A 12947-nucleotide genomic window follows, 5' to 3' on the forward strand; every position below is an offset into this window, starting at 1 on the left:
AGCAGATTCACTTTTAGAAGTATCTGTAATGTTGTAAACAGCTACCTCTAGGCAAAAGAGCCCTGCTTGGTAATGCACTTTTCTCAGATGTGTGGGTTAGAATTGAATGGGAGTTGAAGGGGTTGTTATTGTCTGGCCACACATCAGGCTCTGTCAAGAGAGGTCTGGAGAAACACCAGAGTAGAGTCCTTTCTTAGCACAAATCCTACAGTTTCTCATTGTAGCTCTGGCTAGTTAGCCAAAAAACTATGTAAATTCAATGGGGTCAAGTTCCTGTCTGTACAGGCTGACTTAAGCTCACAGAAATCTACTTTGGGTACACCGTGGAATATGTTTCAGTGGTCTTCAGTCAGCTTGTATCGAAAGTAGCTTGACCCCATTGACATGAGAAACGAGAAAGAAATAACTCACTATACTGATTCAACATCATCATTGATAAGTAAGAAATAAGGCGTGGGTTCTATGGATATATAGCAGAATACCAGACATTGAAGATGGGAGGCCTATCAGAGGTATTCAGCATGAATAATGCTATAATGCTACTGTATTGGTCACACTAACTACCCCCATTCAGCCTTAGTACCCTAATTGTTCCCTGCTATGTACATGTTTATAGGGTACTTCAGTCTCATCATATTTACTTTCCAATTGCAAATCTATCATGAGGTGGATGTGGCCACTGTATCTCACTTGCTATACAAATGCTTATTACTATGACTGGGCCATTGGCTCTGGTATTTCCATTGTCACTGTATAGTTTCATGTCTAAATGGTTTGGGGTAGGAAGGGAGGGGCACTGGGGTGCAGAGTCATTAGAAATTAGAGGTGGGCATAGATACATTTTTTAATCTAGATTAATCGATCTGCAATCCTGGATTTAACACTTTAATCGCCGATGACGTGTTTAGACGTCATTCCTAGCCATGCTCATTCTGCCGAAGACGCCGTAACTCGTCTTTGATATCAATATTTCAAAAATCTGTGATCGAAATCATATTTCCCCTCCGGGGCCCTGAGATATACTGCAAAGCTCCACTCAACTCTCTAGCGGTTCAAGAGCGCCATCTGGTGGCCGATCGGCAGATCGCCAACAGGAAATGACTCGTCGAACCGGAAGTGCTCATCCATATGTCGTCCGGGCACTCGCTATCGTTAGAGAGACTCCGTCTTGACACAGTGAACATCGATCGGTGCAAATAACTCGAAAAAACAACATGATTTGGACGTATATACTATTATACAACCTGGAAATGGATCTGGCATTTCTCCATCCCATAATAGAAAAAATTCTGTTCCACGCTCATCTGCCAGCGGCGCGAGGAAGCCACGGTGAGTTGCAGCGTTATATTCTAACGTGTTTCATATAAACTGCTATGATGATCATATGACCCACACTGGATGAATCATCTAACGCTGCCCACGGAATTATAAACGACCCCCCCGCCCATCCGGTCATCATCAGATGATACGTAGTAACTTCTAGAAGTACCTCCAGTTGAAATTTATTATCTGGCACAGATCGCTATCAAACTGTATTTCATCATGCATATAATGCATTTAGGGCTATAAATCACGTTCTGAAGAAAGCTGCAGAAAACGATAAAAACATACTTATACTTTAGACCGTATTTTAGTATGAATATGTGAATGAAAAAGTATAACATTGATACACCCTGAACAATACATATAGGACCTTGAATGGGCCATGATAATGTCAATTTAGCAATACAATTTAAAAAGTTATAGCCCTGCAAAGAAGGGGAACTTCTCCATAGACAAATAGAGATGGCGAGGGATGGTAAATTATGAATTTTAACCATGGCGATCAAAGTGTTAATCTAGATTAAAATGGCTCAAAAAAAAATTAAAATCTGCCGAAGGCATTCAAAATATGTGTGTTCTACCCAAATAATGACCAGAAGTAAGTCCTTTCTTTTTCTTTCCTCCTTACGTTTCTCAGGCCAGGTGGCCCATTACACCATGAGCCCATCTCCCGTTTCCAAAATGCATTACAGACTGTTTGAAAAAGCTGTTTTGCTATGATAATTGGTAATGAAATATCAAAATAATGTTCAATAAGATGTACTTGTGTTTAATAAGTTGTTTTATTCAGAAGTTAACACAAATAAATAATATTACCAGTACAGAACAGTACAGTATCTAGCACACTCTCAGGAGCAAAACAGAAAGAAGCATTTCAAACTTGAACTATGTGACATGGCTTGACTCAATCAGTCCAATCTCTATTTCTCCTTCTTCCACCAGTCACTTAGGCAGACCAGCTTGTTTTATGTAGCGGTGTCTACTTATAGTGCCTATAATATTTGTCCCGTTGGGTGCCAGACAGGGCCAAACCCTGCTAATGCAAATCAAATTACCTTTTTAATTGGTTAATTAGGCCTATAGCTCCGGCATAAGACTGTACCACCTAAAGGTAGACAAATAATTTAATTAATAGTAGGCCTAGACTACTGAGCAAGCTAAATCATAGGTTAGTTTGCTAAAATGTAACAATCAATTACCTTTTCATAAATTCAAAAACCACTCAAGAGTCATGCTCAATTCAAAATCAAAATGTCCATGTATTGGATCCAATTCAAATCATAAGCAAACATTTCATAAAACAAACAATTCATTTTCAGTCCAGCATGTGTGTTAAACTCCCATAAACCAGTCGGGTCACTCAATTCAGTTCAGTCCGTGGGGCAGCGGTGGCCTAAAGGTTAGAGAAGCGGGTTTGTGACCGGAAGGTTGCCGGTTCAATCCCCGGGACCGGCAGGAACACCAACCGCTGAAGTGCCCTTGAGCCCCAACTGCTCCAGTGGAGTTGCTCAGTGGCCAATGGTGTCAACTGTGGTTGTACTGGGCAGCTCCCAGGTGTGAATGGAACTGTGTGAATGTGAAGCAGGGCGTTCCTGAAAAAGAACATCTGTGCTCACCGAACCTATCCTGGGTAAATGAAGGTTAAAAAAAGAAAAAGTAATTTTTATTTATTTTAGATTTTTTTTAGATTAATGGCGTCAATTATATTATCGCGCGATACTAGTCTCGCGTTAACGCAGCACGTTAACGCCGTTAACGGCCCAGCTCTATTAGAAATATATTTTGAAATATATTGTGAATTACATTAACCAATATAAAATACACCATCAACATTTGATGTTTTGCAAATCTTGAAATCACATCTCTAAAACAATATCCTGACCTGACAAATGTGTTTGTAATCTGGTGGCATAATCCAAGAATCACAGTTTCAGTCACCAGCTGATGGTCAATAATACAATGTTGATTCTTGTTTCCCATGTTAAACTTGAGCACTAGTCTCTTTGATTTCATTTTTATTCTGAGACTCAATAGTTTATTTGTACAATGAAAGATACTACCACAATGACATTGCAGGCAACTGCCCAGTATTTTAACTAAAGTTGACCAGTTTTCAATACCAATCTTGTAGCAGATTCACTTTTAACAGTATAATCTGTAACCTCTAAGCCAGTGGTTCTCAAACTTTTTACACCAAGTACCACCTGAGAACGTAGCTGGCTCTCCAAGTACCACCTTATGACCGGCGTTAAAATACAGTCTATTCAGCTATGCACAGTTCACGCAGGAGGCAAATGTATTCCTAATACCATTATTTATTGTTAACTTTTGTCAGACACAGCCACAATGTACAAAGGGTTAGCACTAGAACTAGCAAACGCTTCCATACAACTCATACAATGCAAGGGGCATTGAGAACATAATAACTAACATTCTCACATAGCAAGTGAGAAAATTAAGAACAACTGTATTTCAGCAAATGTACTTAATTCTATCTCTCTCTCTCTCTCTCTCTCTCTCTCTCTCTCTCTCTCTCTCTCTCTCTCTCACACAGCAAGCAATTGTCTGTCATTCTCTCTCTCACACTCACACACACACAATTATTTGGTTACAAAACCTTAATTTCCTGCATTCTGGTGCAGGAATTTTTGAAATTTTACCCTTTAAATGCCAGTTTGTGTGATGGCATCACAAATTATTGTTAAAAAAAACACAAAGTTAAATATTTTCAATATATCAAATGCAAAGTACATTTTTCTGGGGGGGATTATTACAGGCTAGGCATGTGTCAATGATTAGCAGCAACACATATTTTGATGGATTTTTTGTAATGTCAGATTTAACACCAGCTCTTTTCAGAAACGTGGGAGTATTTCATTTTTTATCTGACATTTTGGTTATGATCAGGGCTGAAGTTGAATTAAAGATTTATGACTGTTTAGACTGCATTACTCTGTGTCACATTGATCTCCTGGTTGTTCCCCACTTAGATTATCTAACTGTCGCGCCGCCGCAACCAGAAACACTGGCCTGGCCTGCTTCTAAGTTCAGTGGCCTGACTGCAAAAAAAAAAAAAAAAAAAAAAATTAGCTTTTTTTTTGTTTTGTAGCTTACCATGGAATAAATCAAATCAATACATTCATAAAGTCCCACTGAGGATTATGTCTGATTTGGAACCTGAAATATGGCAACTTCATTCTATTTTCAATATTTAAAAAAACGAATTGGGTTAAGTGATAACCCAGTATGTTTTAAGAGAGAGGATTTACCGTACTTTTCGCACTATAAGCCGCACCTGACTATAAGCCGCAGCAGCTAAATTGAATGATGTGTTCATATATTTTAGTTTCTTTAATAGTTGTCATACAGAAGTACAGAATACTTTCATACAAAATGCTTCTTACTGTTACGCTCCAGAGACTGTGCTAGACAAGATAGTATCAAATAACTAGGGCTGTCAGTTTATCGCGTTAATTAGATTAATTAATTACACAGCAAATTATCGCGTTATGAAAATTGACGCAAAATTAATTACAGCCGACCTATATTTACTTTAGACAAGTGGCAAATCGGTGCGCTTTTATTTTGAAATCCACGCTTGAGTTGGGCGTATTAAACTTGGCCCATTGAATGACCCGTAGCCTACTTGATCGTCACTTCACACATGCGTCGTCTATCAAACAAAACAAACACACAAAGGAATTAGCTCAGCTGGAACAAGATGTCAGCATCACCCGAGGCGATACTCCTGGGACCTATGAATGGCAAGTTCAATTTCAAAAAGAATATAGATGGGACAGTAAACAAGACCATTGTAATATGTAGCTTATGTCAAAAAGAATTTGCGTATCACCGAAGCTGCTCTAGTCTAACGTATCACATGAACGCTAAACATGTCCAGGCAAGTTGTTCGAGCAGCTCCAGTGTAGCTAACGTTAGCTCCAGAGCAACTCGCACGCTTCGTCAAACCACTCTTGGAGAATTACCGTTAGGCAAACGGTTGAGTAAATCCACCACAGACAAACTAACCAACAGCGTCGCGAAGTGGATAGCAAAATATTGTAGGCCAATAGCTATAGTGGAAGATAAGGGTTTAGCGGAGTCATTTCGAATAGCGTCGTCTGACCCAAATTACAAGCTACCCTCGAGAGCTACAGTGATGAAAAGGATCCACAACATGTATGACACAGAGAGGGAGGCGAGGGAAGAAGTGTTGGCACGGGCTGGCCCAATGGCCCTAACGGGTGATCACTGGACGTCGGTGGGCAATCATAATTATTTGGGTGTCACAGTGCACTTGATCGATACTGAGTGGAAACTGCAATCATTTGCATTAACGGTGACCAAAACTGTGGGCCGCCATTTCGCCGATGCGTGTGCTGAACAGTTCAACACCGTAATAGAGGAGTGGAATATAAAAGATAAAGTCACATCTATTGGGACTGATTCCGCCCGTAATATGATAGCAGCAGCGCGCTATATGCCGTTCCAGCACATGCCATGTGCTGCACACGTGCTGCAAAGAACCATCACAGTCTCCCTTGAGGACAGAAGCCTTGACACCACCCTGGCAAAGTGCCGCAAGATTGTAGGCCACTTCAAGCACAGCCCTGCCAGTACAGAAGAACTGCAGCAGCAGCAGACTGCCCTCGGACAAGCAAAAGAGCCCATGATACAAGATGTATCCACAAGGTGAGACTGTTTAACTACCTGTTGTATGCTAGGGTAAATTTAGTGTGTGTGTGTGTTTATTTCTTTGTATTCTGTACAATTGCATCATGCTGCATTAACAACCCCCAGTGGGACTAATAGTTATTTGATTGAATTGGAAGGTGGAATTCGACACTGGCCATGATCTCACGGTACCTGAGGAACCAGGAGGCTGTGACTGCCACTTTGGCCCAACAGAACCACAAGCTGTCCATGCTGACCCCCACAGAGTGTGACAAACTGAAGAAGCTGGAGCTTGTACTTGAGCCCTGCAGGTAAGTGTCTCTCCCTCTCTCTCTCCCCCCATACACCCCCCTCCTCTCTCTCTCTCCCCCATACACACACCTCACACCCCACTCTCTCTCTCCCATACACACACCTCACCCCCCAATCTCCCCCATACACACACCTATCTCTCTCCCATACACACACCTCACCCCCCCCTCTCTCCCCCATACACACACCTATCTCTCCCATACACACACCTCACCCCCCCTCTCTCCCCCATACACACACCTATCTCTCTCCCATACACACACCTCACCCCCCCCCTCTCTCCCCCATACACACACCTATCTCTCCCATACACACACCTCACCCCCCCCTCTCTCCCCCATACACACACATATCTCTCTCCCATACACACACCTCACCCCCCCCCTCTCTCCCCCATACACACACCTCACCCCTCTCTCTCCCATACACACACCTCACCCCCCCCCCTCTCTCCCCCATACACACACCTATCTCTCTCCCATACACACACCTCACCCCCCCTCTCTCCCCCATACACACACCTATCTCCCTCTCATACACACACCTTCACCTCTTTCTCTCTCGCTCTCTTGTTTCACTGCAGGTATGTGACTGAGCTCCTTGGAGGGGAAACCTACGTCTCATGCTCTGTGGTGCTCCCCGCACTCTGCCACCTAAACCGCATCATGGACCTCAACGAGGAGGATCCGGGCTACATGGTAAAGTTCAAGGCCAGCTTCACGAAGGACCTGGACGCACGCAAAGCGACCCTCAACAACAGATGGCTGAAGCTGGCTACAGCCCTCGACCCGCGATTCAAGGACTTGAAGAGCGTACCAAAGGACGAGAGGGATGAGGTGTGTGTGTGAATGAGAAGACCAGTGTTAAGTCCTTAGGCTGTCATGAAAAGTCCTATGCAACTAATTAATTGTCCCTCTTATTAGGTGTGGACCTGGCTTAAAGAGATGCTGCCAGGACCAGAAGCAGACAAAGCTGCTCCACAAGCCACAGAGGACGAGCCACCAGCGAAGAGGACCCTCCTCCTGCTGTCTTCAGACTCTGATTCAGATGAAGTCAGGGTACTGTCAGGACAATTAGACCTCTACAAAGCTGAGCCCAGCATCGGAATGAATGACTGTCCACTGGAGTGGTGGGCAGCTCACGCAAAAGCCTATGGACAGCTGTCTCCTCTTGCTCGCAAATATCTGGCTACTCCTGCTACCTCTGTGCCATGTGAGAGGCTATTTTCACTTGCAGGTCACATAGTCCAAAAGAAGAGGGCAGCCTTACTCTCAGACAATGTAAACAAGCTTGTTTGTCTTAGCAATTGGCTCAAGGAATAGATTTGTCATGCATACAGTAGACCCTGCACTAGACCCTGCACTAGACCCTGCAGTCATGCCCCAGACCCTGTAGTAGACCCTGTAGTCATGCCCCCAGAAACTGTAGTAGACCCTGTAGTCATGCCCCCAGACACTGTAGTAGACCCTGTAGTCATGCCCCCAGACACTGTAGTAGACCCTGTAGTCATGCCCCCAGACACTGTAGTAGACCATGCCCCCAGACACTGTACTAGACCCTGTAGTCATGCCCCCAGACCCTGTAGTCATGCCCCCAGACACTGTAGTAGACCATGCCCCCAGACACTGTACTAGACCCTGTAGTCATGCCCCCAGACACTGTAGTAGACACTGTAGTCATGCCCCCAGACACTGTAGTAGACACTGTAGTCATGCCCCCAGACACTGTAGTAGACACTGTAGTCATGCCCCCAGACACTGTAGTAGACCCTGTAGTCATGCCCCCAGACACTGTACTAGACCCTGTAGTCATGCCCCCAGACACTGTACTAGACCCTGTAGTCATGCCCCCAGACACTGTACTAGACCCTGTAGTCATGCCCCCAGACACTGTACTAGACCCTGTAGTCATGCCCCCAGACACTGTACTAGACCCTGTAGTCATGCCCCCAGACACTGTAGTAGACCCTGTAGTCATGCCCCCAGACACTGTACTAGACCCTGTAGTCATGCCCCCAGACACTGTAGTAGACACTGTACTAGACCCTGTAGTCATGCCCCCAGACACTGTAGTAGACACTGTACTAGACCCTGTAGTCATGCCCCCAGACACTGTAGTAGACACTGTACTAGACCCTGTAGTCATGCCCCCAGACACTGTAGTAGACACTGTACTAGACCCTGTAGTCATGCCCCTAGACCCTGTAGTCATGCCCCCAGACACTGTACTAGACCCTGTAGTCATGCCCCCAGACACTGTACTAGACCCTGTAGTCATGCCCCCAGACACTGTAGTAGACCCTGTAGTCATGCCCCCAGAAACTGTAGTAGACCCTGTAGTCATGCCCCCAGACACTGTAGTAGACCCTGTAGTCATGCCCCCAGACACTGTAGTAGACACTGTACTAGACCCTGTAGTCATGCCCCCAGACACTGTAGTAGACACTGTACTAGACCCTGTAGTCATGCCCCCAGACACTGTAGTAGACGCTGTACTAGACCCTGTAGTCATGCCCCCAGACACTAGCTTGCTGTGGGCTGTTTTGATTTTTGAGGATACTGTAGCTTAGTGTAAACTGTTATTGGCTGTATCAGCAACAAATGTTACCTTATTGAGAGGTATGTTTTCATTCATTTTATTTTATTCAATTTAATAAAATTGATTTCTAAAGCATTCTTCACTTGCAGGTCACATAGTCCAAAAGAAGAGGGCAGCCTTACACACAGACAATGTAAACAAGCTGAAGCTTGTTTGTCTTAGCAATTGGCTCAAGGAATAGATGTCATGCATACAGTAGACCCTGTAGTAAACCCTGCACTAGACCCTGATTTTTGAGGATACTGTAGCTTAGTGTAAACTGTTATTGGCTGTATCGGCAACAAATGTTACCTTATTGAGAGGTATGTTTTCATTCATTTTATTTATTTATTTATTCAATTTAATAGAATTGATTTCTAAAGCATTCTTCACTTGCAGGTCACATAGTCCAAAAGAAGAGGGCAGCCTTACACTCAGACAATGTAAACAAGCTGAGGAATAGATGTCATGCATACAGTAGACCCTGTAGTAGACCCTGCACTAGATCCTGCAGTAGACCCTGCAGTAGACCCTGATTTGAGGATACTGTAGCTTAGTGTAAACTGTTAGCTGTATCAGCAACAAATGTTACCTTATTGAGAGGTATGTTTTCATTTTATTTATTTTATTTATTTAATAAAATTGATTTCTAAAGCATTCTTCTTGGTGTATTTAATTGATCAGTCACCTGCTACAATAATGTAATGTCCTTGAATTTTAAATATTTATATGAATATGAAATATAAATATGCGATTAAAATGCAATTAATTAGATTAATTAATTACAAAACCTGTAATTAATTAGATTAAAAATTTTAATCGCCTGACAGCACTACAAATAACATAGTATAGCATGTAATTTAGAAGAAGAAAATGAGGTCACAGTGTTCGGTATAGACATATGTACAATGTTCTGAGTTACCATATAATATACAATACTATGCAGTGTACTAATGTACAGTACTATATAGTGCAAAGCAGAAATGGGATGAGGTACAATTTAGGTACAATTTACAGTAAGGTGTACGAGTTGTAGTGCAATCCTTCATCAATAAATATAAAGTGTGGGGAGTGGGTGCTACAGTGTGTTTGTTTAAAGTGGGTGTGTGCTATAAAGTGTGTGGAGTGGGTGCTACAGTGTGTTTGTTTAAAGTGAGTGTGTGCGTGTGGATGTGTGTGCTATGTGCGTTTGGTGGTTGTTGTTGTGTAGTGTTCATTGTTCGTTTAGCAGCCTGATGGCCTGGGGATAGAAGCTTCTTCTGAGTCTTTCTGTGCTCGCCTTGAGACTCCGGTATCGCTTGCCTGACCGCAGCAGTTCAAAGAGGCAGTTGTTCGGGTGACTGGAGTCTTTAATGATTCTCTTAGCCTTGCCCTTGCAACGCTTGTTGTAAATGTTCTGGAGGGTGGGGAGCCCCCCTCCAATTGTGCGTTCGGCTGAACGTGTCACTCTTTGTAGTCTGCTTCGGTCTTGTGCAGTGCTATTCCCAAACCAGGAGGTGATGTTGCCAGTCAAGATGCTCTCTATTGTACATGAGTAGAAGTTCTTAAGGATCTTCTGACTGACGTGGAACTTCCTTAGGCGCCTGAGGAAGTAGAGGCGTTGTCGTGCCTTCTTCACAACACTGTCAATGTGTGTGGTCCATGTCAAGTCCTCGGATATGTAGGCTCCGAGGTACTTAAAGCTGTTGACTCTCTCAACCGGTGCCCCGTCGATGCTGAGGGGGCTGTAGTCCTTGACCCCCGACCTCCTATAAGCCGCATGTGTTTTAATGTTTAATTACCATATGTAAGGAGTGGAGCCTGCGGCTTAATTTGACTCAACACGGGAAACCTCACCCGGCCCGGACACGGAAAGGATTGACAGATTGATTGCTCTTTCTCGATTCTGTGAGTGGTGGTGCATGGCCGTTCTTATATTGAGCTTTAAGTTCCCACCTCTACAGAGAATGACTCCCATTGGGACACAATACTGTCGGACAAATAACATTAACTCATTTACAAGTTGTATTAAGTTTAGCAAATAAGGGAACAGATAAATAACATTTCAATGCAGTAAAAAAAAAGCAATATTTCGATTTTCGGGTTTTGTCCACATATAAGCCGCACCGCTATATAAGCCGCAGGGTCGAAAAATGGGGAAAAAAGCCGCGGCTTATAGTTCGAAAAGTACGGTAAATAATTAAAGTACAATAGGTTAGTGCTGGGCGATATGGCCTCTAAATTATATCGCGATATTTTTTTGCCATATCACGGTACACGATATATATCGCGATATTTTGACATTTCCTCTAAAGCACTTAAAAATGCTTGATTTAACCCTTTGCTGCATACAGTCACGCCAATATGATGATTATAATAAGTCCCTGCAACATATGTTTGCATTATTAAACCATGAAAATGTACTAAGTGTAGTCTACTGACACACTAATAAAAAAAAATTATTTACATCTAAGACCATTTATATAAAACTATTGGGTGCCTAAGACTTTTGCACAGTACTGTGTTTTCTATCCACTTTAGCCAAACACACACACACACACACACACACACACACATTTGTTTTGTTTTAGGTTCGCGTTTTGAGCGTCTAAGCTGCCGTAGGCGATGACGTCACACTCGAATGTAAACAGGAAGAGTTTAAGACACGGAGATGAAAACTGGATGCTGATATAAGGAAGCAAATAACCAATAAATATGAAGTTATGTTTAAACCTCTGTTGTCAAGCGTTGTCAATATAACCCACCCCCTTTCCTCACGAATGGAACTAGTGTTGTGGAGTCCGCTTTGAGCGTTTTCCAGGGTTAGCAGCTAACGCTAGCTAGTTAGCTTAGCCTAGTCATGGGATAACTTGGTTAGCAGCTAACGTTAGGCCAATGCTTGTGTCAATTAAATTGCATGTCATTGAAGGTCCGCGCTGGTCATGTGTCTATAATGAAATGAGAGGACCACTCTGCGCTAAAGCTAAAGTCTGATCTCAGCCGCAACGTGACAACATATACTCGATGTTCACGATATAATAATATACTACATCTCATGTAGAACAAGCCGCGATACATCGAGTATACTCGATATATCGCCCAGCCCTACAATAGGTACAACTCAAATAAGAAATATGCAAGTGCAGATACTGCACAGATCAGGGTTTCCGTTAGAAAAAATTGTTGCCGGTCTCCGTGACCTGCAAGATTTCAATCTACCGGACAAATGAGATTAATTCCGGTCATAGTTTATTGAGCTTTAAAACAATTGAATAAAGAATGTCATCCTCAAGGCATGTAGATTTATAATAGTATTACTTAAAACTATAGGCTACTTTTGCGTATACAGTCATTAATATATTCCAAATAAAATAAGTCCCTCGATACTCCGTGCTGCTGCTGACTTGAAATAAAATAGACTGCGTATGTGGGCAGTCGGTCCGACACTAAACAGCAGTCTGTTATAATCACATTTTTATGAGCTAACGAATTCCGTTATATTGGACATTTGTATTAATTATATCAAGCGAAGAACTGAGAAATTTTGCAGAGAGAGACTGCAACATTATCGTGGGTTTGCGTGATGTATATCTCCACCTCCGAGTCCCAACGACTTGGTGCTGGTCATAATGTCCGGTGAAAACAACTCCCTCCAAGCACAACTCGACCACCCGAACCGTACCAAAACAGGCCAAAATTAAATAGCCCATGCGACGAACGATTCATTACATTCGTTTCATCGTTGCTCCACCAAGCAGCCGGTCCAACAATGAAAGCTGTTATCAGCGCGAGCCGGTCGCAGTTAGTTTGCAAGAAGCATCCAGCTGCAGACCCGCAGAGCAGCTTTCCAGGTCTGGGGACCGCACTGTGCCAGCAAAGCTGGTGGGTTCTGTGGGTCTGCAGCTGCATGCCTTCCGCAAATCCAGCAGCAAGCTCTCGCTGAGCGAAGCAACGACAACAAACGCAATGATTGTTTCGTTCATCGCATAGGCCACCCAACTCCAGCCCATCCAAATACAATTCAAATAATCAAACTGTGCCCAGAGGGAACTATTTTCACCGGACACTATGACCGGAGAGAT

At 43.2% G+C, this 12947-nt stretch overlaps 2 long non-coding RNA genes across 2 annotated transcripts in view; both read left to right on the plus strand.

Annotated features, from left to right (window-relative positions):
* Positions 1-12947, plus strand: part of LOC311241788 — a 587847-nt gene that overhangs the window by 128383 nt on the left and 446517 nt on the right. The window lies entirely within an intron of this gene.
* Positions 1-12947, plus strand: part of LOC311241787 — a 42850-nt gene that overhangs the window by 8520 nt on the left and 21383 nt on the right. The window lies entirely within an intron of this gene.

This window comes from Notolepis coatsorum, assembly GCF_963971535.1.
Source record: "Notolepis coatsorum genome assembly, chromosome: 15".
NCBI lineage: Eukaryota > Metazoa > Chordata > Actinopteri > Aulopiformes > Paralepididae > Notolepis > Notolepis coatsorum.